Here is a 12338-nt window from a genome sequence, read left to right as displayed (position 1 = left end):
TCAGGGAACTCATTCTATAGCAGCATCTCCCGTCTTCAGCCCTGGCCAATGGAGGAGGTAGCCAACAAGAAGTTCCTTAAAGAAGCTAAGCATGTCCTAGGGGTTCTCCTGAGAACAGTCGGTGGGGGTGTTTTCCACCTCCTCCACCCTACCCCTCACTGCAGGATTATCCAGCCTCGCAGACCCTCTTCTCTAAGCCATGTGGTCCTTGCCTCTACCATCTGCCCCAGCAGTTCTGGCTTTTCTTTCACTTGGTTTGAACCATTGCTGTTTCTAGGCTCTCAAAAGCCATCCTAGCACCTTCTCTTGGTGCCAGGGAGTGAAATCTTCTATCGCAGCAGAGTGCTCCCATATTATTAAATCTTCTCTAATCAACCTCTTCTGTTCTGCCCCTGTGGCCCTCATCCTTCAGGACCCAGGCTCAGGTCTAGTCTCTGGTTCCTGCCAGGATACGGTGGCATGGTCTGGTCATTCTTGCAGAGGACAGTGCAGGCCTGTTCCTCTCTTAGCAGGAGGCCCAGCACTGCCCAGGCTGGGTTTTGTGGTGGCTTGACTCGTATTCTTTGTCTGGTGGCCAGAAGAGGGATGGGAGAACTGTGCTAGAGAGAGACCCCTGCACCATCTTCAAGCAAGAACGGGGAACTTTAGCCCTAAATGGGGAAGATGAAGCACTTCTGATCAACAGGACCAGGAGACCCAAGATTTTTGAGAGCATAGACCCAGATGTTTCCATACCAAGTCTCTGAGTCCCAGTCCTCCTCTACTGGGGCATGACCTTGGCAGAGCAGACTTGTCTTGGTGGAGAATTTGGCTTTGGAGCTCCATTCTTTTTTTTTTTTTTTTCCTCCCCCAGGGTTGGGTTTTCACACTGTTGTTGGGGCCACAGAGGGGCCCTCCTGCCTGTCAGCAGAGGGGCTCACGGTTTCATTAGCTTCTCCAAATTTGGGCCATGGGGGTCTGGGTGTGGCTGGGTATGTCGGGCATGTTTCCATCATGGCAGAGGGGCGCTGGGTAGGCACTGGGTAGCTGTAGGGTGGATCATGATGGTGTACTTGGTGTAGGGCTGAGTGGGGACAGAGTTATAGCAGGGACCCCAGAGAGGGGGAACACAATCATCCCTGGCTCCTTAGCCCAGGCATTCTTGAGGAAGGTGTCCATTCCCGAAGGGGGTGGGTGAGAAGGGTTGCCATTGTGGCCATCTTGCCTGTGGCAGCTCCTTTCCTCTTCCGGTGAATTCCCAGACCAGCTTAGCCTTTTCTGCCTCCCATCTGCAGAAGATAAGAGTCTCTCTTTACTTGCTGCCAAGGAAACTTTCACACTTTTGCCTAAATGGATGATTCAGTCCTCAAACTTTCATTGCTTTTCTTTAAGCACAGATAGCGTCCAGCCATGTGATTCCTACTTCCCTCCCACCTCTGAAATGCCTGGGAAATGCCTCCACCAGCGCCTTCCCATCCATTTCAATCCATCCCAGTGCAGCCCCAGCGAAGAGTTTTAACTCGGCTGTGCTCCGCCTTCCAGCTCCAAACTGGTGTTTGCATCTCCTTTGTAAAGTCTTCCCAAGCCTCAGCTATCCCAGGTCTGGGTCCCTGGAGACAGAGTCTGGGATGGAGATCTGCAAGCCAGAAATCCAGTGGGGAGTGGTCTCAGAAGCACGGGGTCTCGGCAAGCAGTAAGAAGGCAAACCAGGGAGGATTGAGCAGAGGAGGAAGGGGAATTGACATAAGGTTGTAGCAGAGGGCTCAGCTGGTCCCACAGGGAGCTCTGGGGCTTCCTGAGGTGGCCTTTCTGCTGTCTCAAATTCAGGCAAGAGGCCTTGGCATTGTACCCCCGCCCTGACCATGCGTTGGGAGGCCATGCATCCTCAGGTGAGGCAGAGGATGATATTTGGCTAGGAGGTATTTGAGGGCTTACTAGTATGAAACAGGGGTCGTGAGCCATCAAGGGTCAAAGCCACCTGACAGCTGGGCGACTGAGAGCCTTGGTCCCGCAGTGGGGTGAGGGGTAGGGCTCTCACTATCACAACCCCCAGAGAGGGGGGAGGCAGAAAGATACCAAGTTCTTGGTGACATCATCCTTCCAGCTGCTGGATGGAACCTTGCCTGAAGTCACATTTCCTTTGTCCTTTGCAGTCAAACACGCAAACAAATTCTCCTTTTTTTAAAGCCACATAACACGAGCTTTCTGTCGTCTGCCATGTAGGGCCAACCTGTGATCTATGGAGTTGCGTGCCAATACTAATGGCTTATTGCCTTTTTAGAAACCGGAAACAAAGATTAAATTTGTGAAACGGAGAATTTATTAGTTAAAAAAAAAAGGCTTCAGTATAAATTCATGAGGATTTTTTTTCCTTTTTTGGGGGGGGGTGCAGTGTTACCTGTGCATGATGGAGTGGAAATTACTTATGAAAATATTTACAAACTTATACTGTGGTATAGTCAGTGCTTATTTGAACACTTCATTAATATTAAATTTTGCACCACTTCTTGAACTAATTTATTGGCACGTTTTTAGCATGCCGCCAAGAGACTTAACATAAATCACATTAATAATAAATGGCATGAGAGCGTTTTATATTTCTTTTCTGAGCTATTATTTTAAACTAATTTTCTAGGACAGGGGATTCTAAATGTACTATTGAAGATAAGACTTTCTTAATATCTGCTTCAGCAATCAACAAGAAATACAATGTGATTTTAATTACATTCGTGTCTTGGATCCTAACTCTCATGAAGTTCACCTCTTCCCAAACGGGCTTCAGCCATCCATGAAAAAACAGGCTTGCTCAGACAAGCGCTTGCTGCTCAAATGAAACTACAGAAGCAAGGTCATCAGATGAAGCAAGAAGTTTCCTTGCGGGAAGGGAACTGGGGCGAGACATGTTTGTCAGGGTGTCAAGGACCTAAACTCTTCCGGCGGCCGATAATTTTGTGGTCAGACTGTTACGGTCCGTCTGTTTCCTGGAGAGCCACCAAGTTAACTCCTGAAGCCAGTGACAGTTAGCAGTAAGTCATTCAGAAGTTTTACGTGGAAGACGTAAGAGGGGATAAACCAGCGAAAGCATTTTTTTTTTTTTTAAGATTTATTTAGGGGCACCTGGGTGGCTCAGTTGGTTAGGCGTCTGTCTTTGGCTCAGGTCATGATCTCTGGGTCCTGGGATTGAGACCTGCCTCAGGCTCTCTGCTTGGGGACTCTGCTTCTCCCTCTCTCTCTGCCTGCCTCTCTGCCTACTTGTGTTCTCTCTGTATCTCTCTGCCAAATAAATAGATGAAATCTTTAAAAAAAAAAAAAATTATTTATTTATTATTGGGATTGGGGAGGGGAGAGGGAAAGAGAGAATCTCAAGCAGACTCTCGGCTAAGCATAGGAGCCCAACACGGGGATCGATCTCACCACCTTGAGATCATGACCTGAGCTGAAACCAAGTGTGGGACGCTTAATTGACTGAGCCTCCCAGGTGCCCCAGAGAGCATATCTTTCAAGGCATGTCAAATTAAGAATTAACCTGTAGAATTTCAAAACAAATGAACTTTCACATAGTTTAAATTTTAAAAAAAAACATTTTTAGCAAAGCAGATGGGTATTAAAACTAAAAGCAAAAATGATACTTTTTTTTTTCCTGCAATGCTTCTGGAACAGGATAGATTCTTTGATCAGCAAGTAAGGGTGATGCGGAGAAAGTAAGAAGGGAGGCTCTTCCTCCCCTCTCCCATATCCTACGTCTACTTCCAAGGGAACCCCAAGGGCTAGGTAGCTACTGATTATTGTGCTCACCAGCCTTCTCCTGCTAACATCACCCCTTTGTTTTGGAGCAAAAGCCCCTGATTCCCTGTGCTCTTGGTGGGCTGCTGTCAATCACTAGCCCCTCCCACTCCTGCGTAGGAGGGGAGCCAAGTGTCTCAGGCTGGGCCTCACCTAGTTGTAGATCCTCCTGGACCCAGTGATTGTTCCAAGAGGTGGACATGTGACAAATAGTGGCCAATCAGAGGCCTTCCTTCTGATGACCTCAGGGCTGGGTCTAAAGGCTGATCGTGGTAAGTGGGGTTTCCTGAGTAATGTGATGGAAAGGGAAGTAGGCAGGAGTATGGTTAGAAGCTCAGACAGAAGCCAAACTATTCCACGAAAGGAAGGAGAGCCCTGGAAGGGGGGGTCCATGGGAAGAGTCAGGACTGGCAGGAGAAGAGTGAGGTAAATGGGAAGGGTGGGGTGGTGAGGAGCGCAGGGGTCCCATGGAGACATGGGAGGGTTGGGTGATGCTCTCTCTCTATCCCTGGTTTCTCTCCTCTCTTTTTGGGACAGAAGCCTCAGAACAGGCTAAGGGCAAGGTGGGCTGGGAGGGCTTGAGGCATCTCCGGCTTCACCCTGCATGGCCGGACCCTGACCCCAGGCCCGGCCCCTCCAGCATGCCCCCGCTGTCCTGCCCCAGATGGGTCAGCGTGCAGACCTAGCTTTCATGAAGATTAGAGAGACCAACAAACAAGCAAGGATCAAGGAAACAGGAAGTGGGGGGCCTGAGAACCGCCAGGGGCTGCATGGAGAAGAGAGTCGCGGGCATCCCTTGCCCAGGGGCTAGGAAGAGTCGTGGGCGATAAAAAAAATCTGAAGAGTTTGTCTGTCTGTCTGTCTGCCCAGTTTTTGCTCTGAAATACTCCATAAAATCCACAGTGCTCGTGAATGCCCAAACCTACAAGATTTGGAGGGGGGGGGTGTTCACCAGGGCTGCTGATGTCTCTGTGGTAACCTCCAGCACCCACAAAATATGACCAGGAGCCTCCTTTCTTAACGTTCTCCATCTCATTCCTTTGAAAGCCACAGGCAACACCATATTTCAAGGGGCCGTCTTCACTGTTACTACGTGCTGTGGTTCTGGAGGTCCGGTTCTTTGCCCTGAAGAAGGGGATACAGTTGACAGGGTTGGGAAGGAGAGGCTCTGGGGAGGCCCTGCCTTTAGTTTCCTGGCTTGTATCCTCCCAGAAAGACCAGTCCGGACGGCACTGGTCACCAAGTCCTCCTGGACACTGTTGGGCAAAATTGTCTTTACCTTATTCTTGCCCTGGGGGCTTAGAGGACAGTGTTTGGGTGGGAATCAATAAAGCCTGAGCCTTTACGGATATGAAACATTAGATGGAACAGTCTGGCTCGGTCTAGAGGGGATAAAAATAGATGGGCCTGCCACTAAACTCTGTCCCCAAGTGGGGACCAGGAGGACCCTTTGAGCCTTCTGCTCTGAGCCTGGTGCCAGAGACAGGAGAGGGTGGTGTTTCGGCCATCTTAGTGGGGCCCAGCCATGCGGCAAGGGGCTCATAGACTAATGTGGTGATGCTTCCAAAATTAAGACCCACTTTATCTGCCAGCTGTCACTTGCGCAGGTACAAAGCCCCCGTGCTACCAAGCTTTGTGCTTCAAGAGAACCAGTTCGCCCCGGTTGAGCTAATGTTGGCGGAACCAATGAAGTTACTCAGTCAGGAGTCTCCATATTGGATGGTGACTGATCGATCCAGTGAAACCCTTTCTTCTTGGGAAGGTTGAAGGTGAGAAGCAGCCAAAAGGAGGTGCTGGGGGAGGTCCTGAGAGACGGAAGGGGAAGAGAAGCTGAGCTAGACTCCAGTCCCGCCTTCTTTGTCTGGCAGATGCCACCCTTCCCCCTACCACCCACTGCTTGAACGTGCAGAGTCACAACTCCCTGCAGCCAGAAAGAAGGGGACCCACACGGCCCCTGGTCCCGCCACCCCTGTCAGAAGAGGACCGCTGCCTAGCTTGGCAAGTCTTGTCTCGGGAGCCTCTCTAGCCCCCAGGGCTCGCCCGGCTCACCCACCATCTGTTGGATGATTCACGCCTGGCTGGAAGCAAAGTCGAGGCTCGATTTGGGTCTTGGGACTTGAATTTGTTCCAAAATCAAAGGTGTCAAGCTGAGTGGCCTTAAAATTCTGGAATCGTTTTGGGAAATGAGAACCTTGTACAATCTCTTGACGTGTTCTTTGTTATCATAGAAATGTGAAGAAAGTTCCCCATCTGTGCTGGGGCCCCTCTGGAGCAGGGGTGGGAGCTCTTGGACAGCTCCTGCTCACGGCCACCTGCCCCTTCCTAGATCAGCCTGCTTCCCTCCTGTCCCCCTTCCTCCTTTGCTTTTATGTCCCCTCCCACCCCCCACCCATTTCAGCTTCCTGTGCAGAAATTTGAGTGTATTATAGGCCTAATTCATGTTGATCTGTTATCACTAGTCCATGCAAGGCGCCTCTTTTGTTTGTGATTCTCTTTTATCCACAGTGCCTTTTGCCATTCTGTACCCCCTCTCCTGCCACAGGCAAATACTCCAGCAAGTGAATCTTGTCTTTGTAGGTGTCCTTGTGAAAAGAGTATTGCTGCTTTGTCTTTTGTATTTTTTTTTAGGTGCATGCATTTTATTTTATCTTATTTTTAAATATTTATTTATTTGACAGTGATCACAAGTAGGCAGAGAGGCAGGCAGAGAGAGAAAGAGAGGAGAAACCAGGCTTCCTGCTAAGCAGAGAGCCCGAAGCGGGGCTCGATCCCCGGACCCTGGGATCATGACCTGAGCTGACGGCAGAGGCTTTAACCCACTGAGCCTCCCAGGTGCCCCTAGGTGCATGCATTTGAAACACAAACAGTGTTAGGTTATTTATCTTTTTTGTCTCACCCAGTACCATGTTTTTGAGATCTGTCCCTGTGGCTCTGTGTGGCTCTAACCCATCGCTTCCAACCTTGCAATGTTCTCCCTGGTGTGCGCACTGGGCACTCCCCACTTGCCCCCAGGCCCGCTTTCCGAAGCCTTGCTCTGTGTTCTGGGAAGCGGAACTCTGTGGCTTGTAGCTGCCGTGTTCTCTTCTCTTCCAGCTTCCAGTTGGGTTTGGCCTTGGGGAGGCGCCATCAGGAGATGAGAGGATAGATGGAGGGTGAGGCCAGGATGTTTATTTGATCTGACGGGCTGGGGGAGCAGTGGCTGAATTCCTTTACCCACAGCAACACGCCAAGCAAGGCTCATGTCCAAAGGCCAGTTCCTGCCCTTGTACCTTCAGGCACCAGGGAGGTAACAGCTGCCAGGGACTACTATCTGGAAGGTGCTTTGCTGTCCTTTGTCTCTATCTCTGGATGCTTCCCATCCCTCATTGAAATCCCCCAGCTGCCCCGTGGGGTCAGCGTCCTGCCTGTTTCAGCAGGTACGCCCCACATTTATTCCTCTTTGCTCCACCAGCGAAGAACTGGGCTCCTACTTTGCCCCCAACTCCCGGCACCAGAAACACCTCCGGGATAGATAGCTGCACTCTCCTTTTGCCCCGGTCCCTACCTTTCCAATCTCAGTGCATTCCTCTAGCTCTTGAAGCTGGAGCGTCTAGGATGGTGGTTCTTCCTCCTCCTTGTGATCAGGTAAAATGGGGCTTCACAGCCTGGCGCAGGTCCATCCCTAGGGGACAGCTGAGGACATTTAGGACAGTCATGATTGGAAGTGCGGATGGTGAGGTGCTAGGGATACTGCAAAGAGATTTCAGTAAGGACAGCCCCCCTCCCCGCCCCTGAATTATCTGATCCCAAATGTCAGTAGTACCAAGGTCGAGACCTTGGAGCTAAGAGAACGCCACTTCGGATGTGAGACTTAAGCTTCCGTTGGGTTCTCAGTTGTTCCAGGAAGGTGACGGGAGGGTCCTCAGATCTCACTTGGACTTCCAGGTGGAAGAAGCTTGTTAGACTGACTTCCGGGCCTCCCTCTCTCCACCCTCCTTCCCTGGCTGCTCCCAAAGGAGGAGCTGTGACTTCTCTGATTGCTGAGGGCAGATGGATGGGGGTGGGAGGGCAGGAAGCCTTCTCAGCCCTTTCCCGGCTCCTTGGAAGCCAGTGCTCAGGGGAGGGGCGTGTTCTGCTTGGTTCCTCTGTGCCCTACACTATGCCTTGTCGGGTTGGGCCCCTGGCTGGGGAGGACCGTAGGCAGCACACCCACGACTGGGGTGCAGTGTGAGAAAACCAGCTGTCATTGCTGACCTACACCACGCTGTCCCCCAGCTGCCACAGTCATAAAGCTGGTGTCTTGGTCACCATCTGTTTCCATTGCCAGTCCATCATCTGGTTCACAACTTGGGGAGGAAGGGTCATGGAGTCTAATTATTGGGACCCTTCAAATCCCAACAGACACTGGAATGTGACTAGAGCCTAGCTCTCCGTCTTAGGCCCCTCCCGCAAATGCAGGGTAGGACAATGGATTAAGAGCACTGGCCCAGTGTCAGGGGCTCAGGATTCTGCTTTTGCTCTTGATTGGAGACAACTTGGCTCTTTTGAGTTTAGTAGGGGAAGGGGGGTCTGACAAGTGTGGGTGGAGCTGAATGCAGGGGCCCAGGAGCTTGGCAGGGACCAGCACCCCTCTTCAGGTTACTGTGCTTCTCTCCTCTGTGTTGACCACAATCTCAGGAGGGCTCTCCCCTCCGAGTGGCTGCCTGCTGCCACCAGACCCGATACTGCAAGTTCAAGTCCAGCTGAAATAGTAGCATCCAGAACAGTGCTCTGATTGTATGGCCTCAGACACATCTGTCTCCTGGACCGAGGATTGAGTTCTGGGGAATATCCTTTGCTGGTCTCGTGGTCCTCCCCTGCAGGGCGGTAGTGTCCCCCAGGACCATGAGGGCTGATGGGGGAGGAGGGTTGGACCCCAAAATGAAATTCCAGTGGACTATCCTATCCTGACCTTCTGATCCCTGGCTGTGTGATCTTGGATAAGCTACTTAACCTCTCTGGGTTTCCTGTTTCCTTTCCTGTAAAGTGAGAATAATATTAGTACCTATGTCACAGCATTGCTATGGGACTATTTGAAATGATACATACAAAATGATGGGCATAATGTTTTGCTAAATGGTAGATATTACCACCAAAATGGTTGATTATGAATCTTTCTCTGGACTCTGATTCCAGGGGTTCTCTGAGGGAGGGTGGGCAACTGGGTGAGGGAGGGCTGAAAGCAGGTGCTAGCATGATTGGGCCGAGAGGCCTTCGAGAACAACCACAGTAAAAATGGTGGTATGAGTTTGATGTCATTTAGGCACGAAGTCCTGATGCCATTAAAAGGATATGGGAAGGGAGTTCCGGGTGAAGCAAATAGATGCTTTGACTCAGAACTGGCTGTTTGACCAAGATATCAATGTGGTGACATGATTCCTAGGTATATAGGAAGGGGTGGGAAGCTGGATGAGAAAGCATTTTAGAGAAAGCTTTGGTGTGCCATGAGCCCCCCATCCACACCCCCACGACGGTGGTAGGTTGGGGGTGCCTGCCCATTACCTTAAGCTTGGAGGCCAACCCCTTTGAATGCTTCGTACGCGTCCACTGGAACTCAGAGTGCGGGGCATCTGACTCCTGGATGGAAGACCTAAAGGGTGGGGCTGGGAAGAGGGGACAGCTTTAGGGGTTTGCTGGGGGGAAGGAAGGGTGAGTGTTTCCTGGGGATCAGATAAAGCTGCTGAGGAGGGGCTGCCTCAGTCCAGCCCAAAGGGGCAAACGCATCTTGGCAGAGTTGCTAGAGATAGAGCCAGAGGCCCCGGGCTGGGGCACCTGCCTTGTTGAGGGAGCTACTGGAAGCGTGATCACTGAGTGATTGCTGATGGAAATATGGACTTTAGTTAATAACAATGCATTATGGGGGCCTGGGTGGCTCAGTCGGTTAAGCGCTTGCCTTCAGCTCAGGTCATGATCCCAGGTCCTGAGATCAAGCCCCGCATCAAGCTCCCTGCTTTGCGGAAACCCTGCTTCTCCCTCTCCCTCTGTCGCTCCCCCTGCTTGTGCTTCATCTCTGTCAAAAGAATGGATAAAATCTTAAAAAAAAAAATAATACGTCCATATGGGCTCAACTGTAACAGACTTACCACACTAATGCAAGATATCAGCAAAGGGGGAAGTGGGTGTGGGGGGAGGGGTACGTGAGAAGTCCATATCTTCCATTACATGTTTCTGTAAACCTAAAACCAATTGGAAAAAAAAAAAAAAGTCAATTCATTAAACCAAAACAAATCTACTAACACAAGTCATATTTCTAATCCCTTCCAGTGAAAATTCAGAGCACATGACTCTTTTCTGCAAAAAAGAAAAATTCTTTTCAAAAAATGATATAAGCCTTGGTTTTCTCACATTTCCCCTCAGTATTTATATACACACGTGCACACACACACACACACACACACACACACAAGCTTTAGCTGACACAGACCCTGGGCTTATATGTACAGAGTCCCTCAAAATTTGCACAAGTAAGCATTTTCACACTTTCAACAATTCCATTATTTACCTTTGAAAAATCCCAGAGCCTTGGATAAATAAACCATATCGTGAGCTCTGAGAAATGAAACCACCTACACGTTCCTGTTTCTGGGCGGTCAGTCTCCTTCCCCAGGATGACATTCTTTGCCAAATAAGTCCTGGTTCCAGCTCAGAAGTGGGGAAGTTTATAGACACACACAGACACACAGACGCGCAGACCCGTCCTGGAGTCTTACGCTTTTGAGGTTGTCAGCAGAGGAACCATGTTGACCGACTTCCTGTGGTGGGGGAGGGAGGGTGGACCACCAGGGAAGGGAGTCTGGGGTCTCTGCCTGGCTGTTTCCCCATACCATTTCCCCGCTTTGCCTCCAGCCCACACTGTACGGCCTCCTTCTCCAGGCAGGCAGCCGGGATCTCCTGGCAAGCGGAGGCAGGCCCTCTCTGTTCTTCATCAGCAGGCCTGAGCCTCTCATAGCCCAGATCGGCACGTCGTCCTGTGTCCTCCAGTTGCCAGCTGTCGCGTAGCCCAAACCCCATCAGCCTTCCTCACGGGTAACATTTTGTTCTAATGGGCATGGTTTCCAGTGCTCCCCAGCTCTGTCCGTACCTGGCTTCGCGGGCTCCCCGCCAACTGATTGGAACCCACACAGCTCTCACTGTTCCTAAAATAGTCCTCTTCCAGCCCCGCGACGGGGCAGGGGAGAAATTCATCTTATAATAAATGTCTGAATAGCCTCATCCCCACCTCCCCAAGAAGCTCTTGCTTTCTGGAATCAAAGTCCGTCTCCCAGCATCAGGCTCCTACCCCAGCTGCCGGACACCAAGGTCCTGGGCCTGCCTTCTGTGTGCCCATCCCCAGCCCATGGGCACCTGTGCTCCACAATGGCTTGGGAGACCACAGGGCACCTGGACTGCCCTCACAGGCCCTAGAGCCAGGCAACATGGGTCCTGATCTTCTACAGGCTCCTGGGTGACCTTGACTGAATCAGAGAACCTCTTCTAGTGCTGGTTCTTATCTGTAAGGTGGGGGTAAGAGTTCTACCTACTACCTCCAGTTGTAGTAAGCCTGCCAACAACTGGGAGTCACTGTATCACCATTATTTTCTGACTTGTCCCGGGCGGACTGTTCTAGATCTCCCCTTCCCCGTGTCACCTTGGGCTGAGGGCGGGGCAGGCCTGAGCTGCACCCTTATTGACATTCCCACCCCGCTAGCTTACCGGCGGCACCTTGTTCCCGGACGGCTGCAGTTCACAGGCATTTTTCTGAAAACTGGAAACAGTCAAGGGCGCCTGCGGACGCAGCTACTGTAGCCCACCCGTGGTGTTGCCCATAATTCTCCCAGCTCGGGGGTGGGGAAGCACGGGAGGGCCAGAGCCTGCCAGTCCTGTCCTCGGTGGAAACCCAGGCTAGGTTGCGGCCCTCAAGGACACACACATCTTGATCAGGAACAGCCTCTTCTTGCCCCATTGGTGGGTTTTGGATGAGACAACAAGTGATTGCGGTCTCTAGGGGACCTAATGAAGACCATCTGAAGATGTTCCACTCGGGCTCTTCAGAGATCCTGTTCTCTGGCTGAAACCTCTCTCAGACACATGTAGGCATGTGAAAACACACACACAAGCGCGCACGCACGCACACACACACACTAAGAGCCTCTATCTAATAAACTACTATTTGGTCCTTTAATTCTTACCTCATAAATCAGTGCCTAGCAGATGGGAGGCTCTGACCTGTTTTCTCTTGACATGCTAGGGTGTTAATAACCATCCCAACCCATTAGGGACTTGGTGAGCACCGTGGAGACATGCTGCCTCTGAACCTGGTCTCACCTGCCTACGGAACTCCCTCCACCAGTTTCCATCCAGGCTGTCAGCCTCCGCTTCCTTCTAAGCTGAATTCCTCAAACTCGGGCCCTGCTCAGGCACCTGGCCTTCTTCAAAACTCTGGAATGTTCTGTGTGCAAAGCAACAGAGAAATCCCAAAAGAAAGACCAATGGATTTGACTACGTCAAATGTAAGACTTCTGACGGCTAAAGAAGCAATAAAGTTAAAGGCAAACCACAACCCAGGGGGAAACGTTGGC

General features: G+C 51.1%; 2 long non-coding RNA genes across 2 annotated transcripts; one reads left to right on the top strand and one right to left on the bottom strand.

Annotated features, from left to right (window-relative positions):
* Positions 1–4067: 4067 nt before the first annotated feature.
* On the top strand, positions 4068–5908 carry LOC132003837 (uncharacterized). The gene is made up of 3 exons (XR_009400334.1): positions 4068–4188; positions 5355–5531; positions 5631–5908. It is a non-coding gene; the product is annotated as an uncharacterized LOC132003837 (long non-coding RNA).
* Positions 5909–6460: 552 nt separating this feature from the next.
* Positions 6461–11540, bottom strand: LOC132003795 (uncharacterized). The gene is made up of 4 exons (XR_009400315.1): positions 11473–11540; positions 9864–9956; positions 9283–9383; positions 6461–7434 (listed from the first exon to the last, which is right to left on the bottom strand). It is a non-coding gene; the product is annotated as an uncharacterized LOC132003795 (long non-coding RNA).
* Between the last annotated feature and the right edge of the window lie 798 nt (positions 11541–12338).

The sequence above is a fragment of the Mustela nigripes genome, chromosome 16 (assembly GCF_022355385.1).
Source record: "Mustela nigripes isolate SB6536 chromosome 16, MUSNIG.SB6536, whole genome shotgun sequence".
NCBI lineage: Eukaryota > Metazoa > Chordata > Mammalia > Carnivora > Mustelidae > Mustela > Mustela nigripes.
The sequence above is the reverse complement of the archived record's forward strand: the minus strand, read 5'-3'. Positions and strand labels throughout refer to the sequence as shown.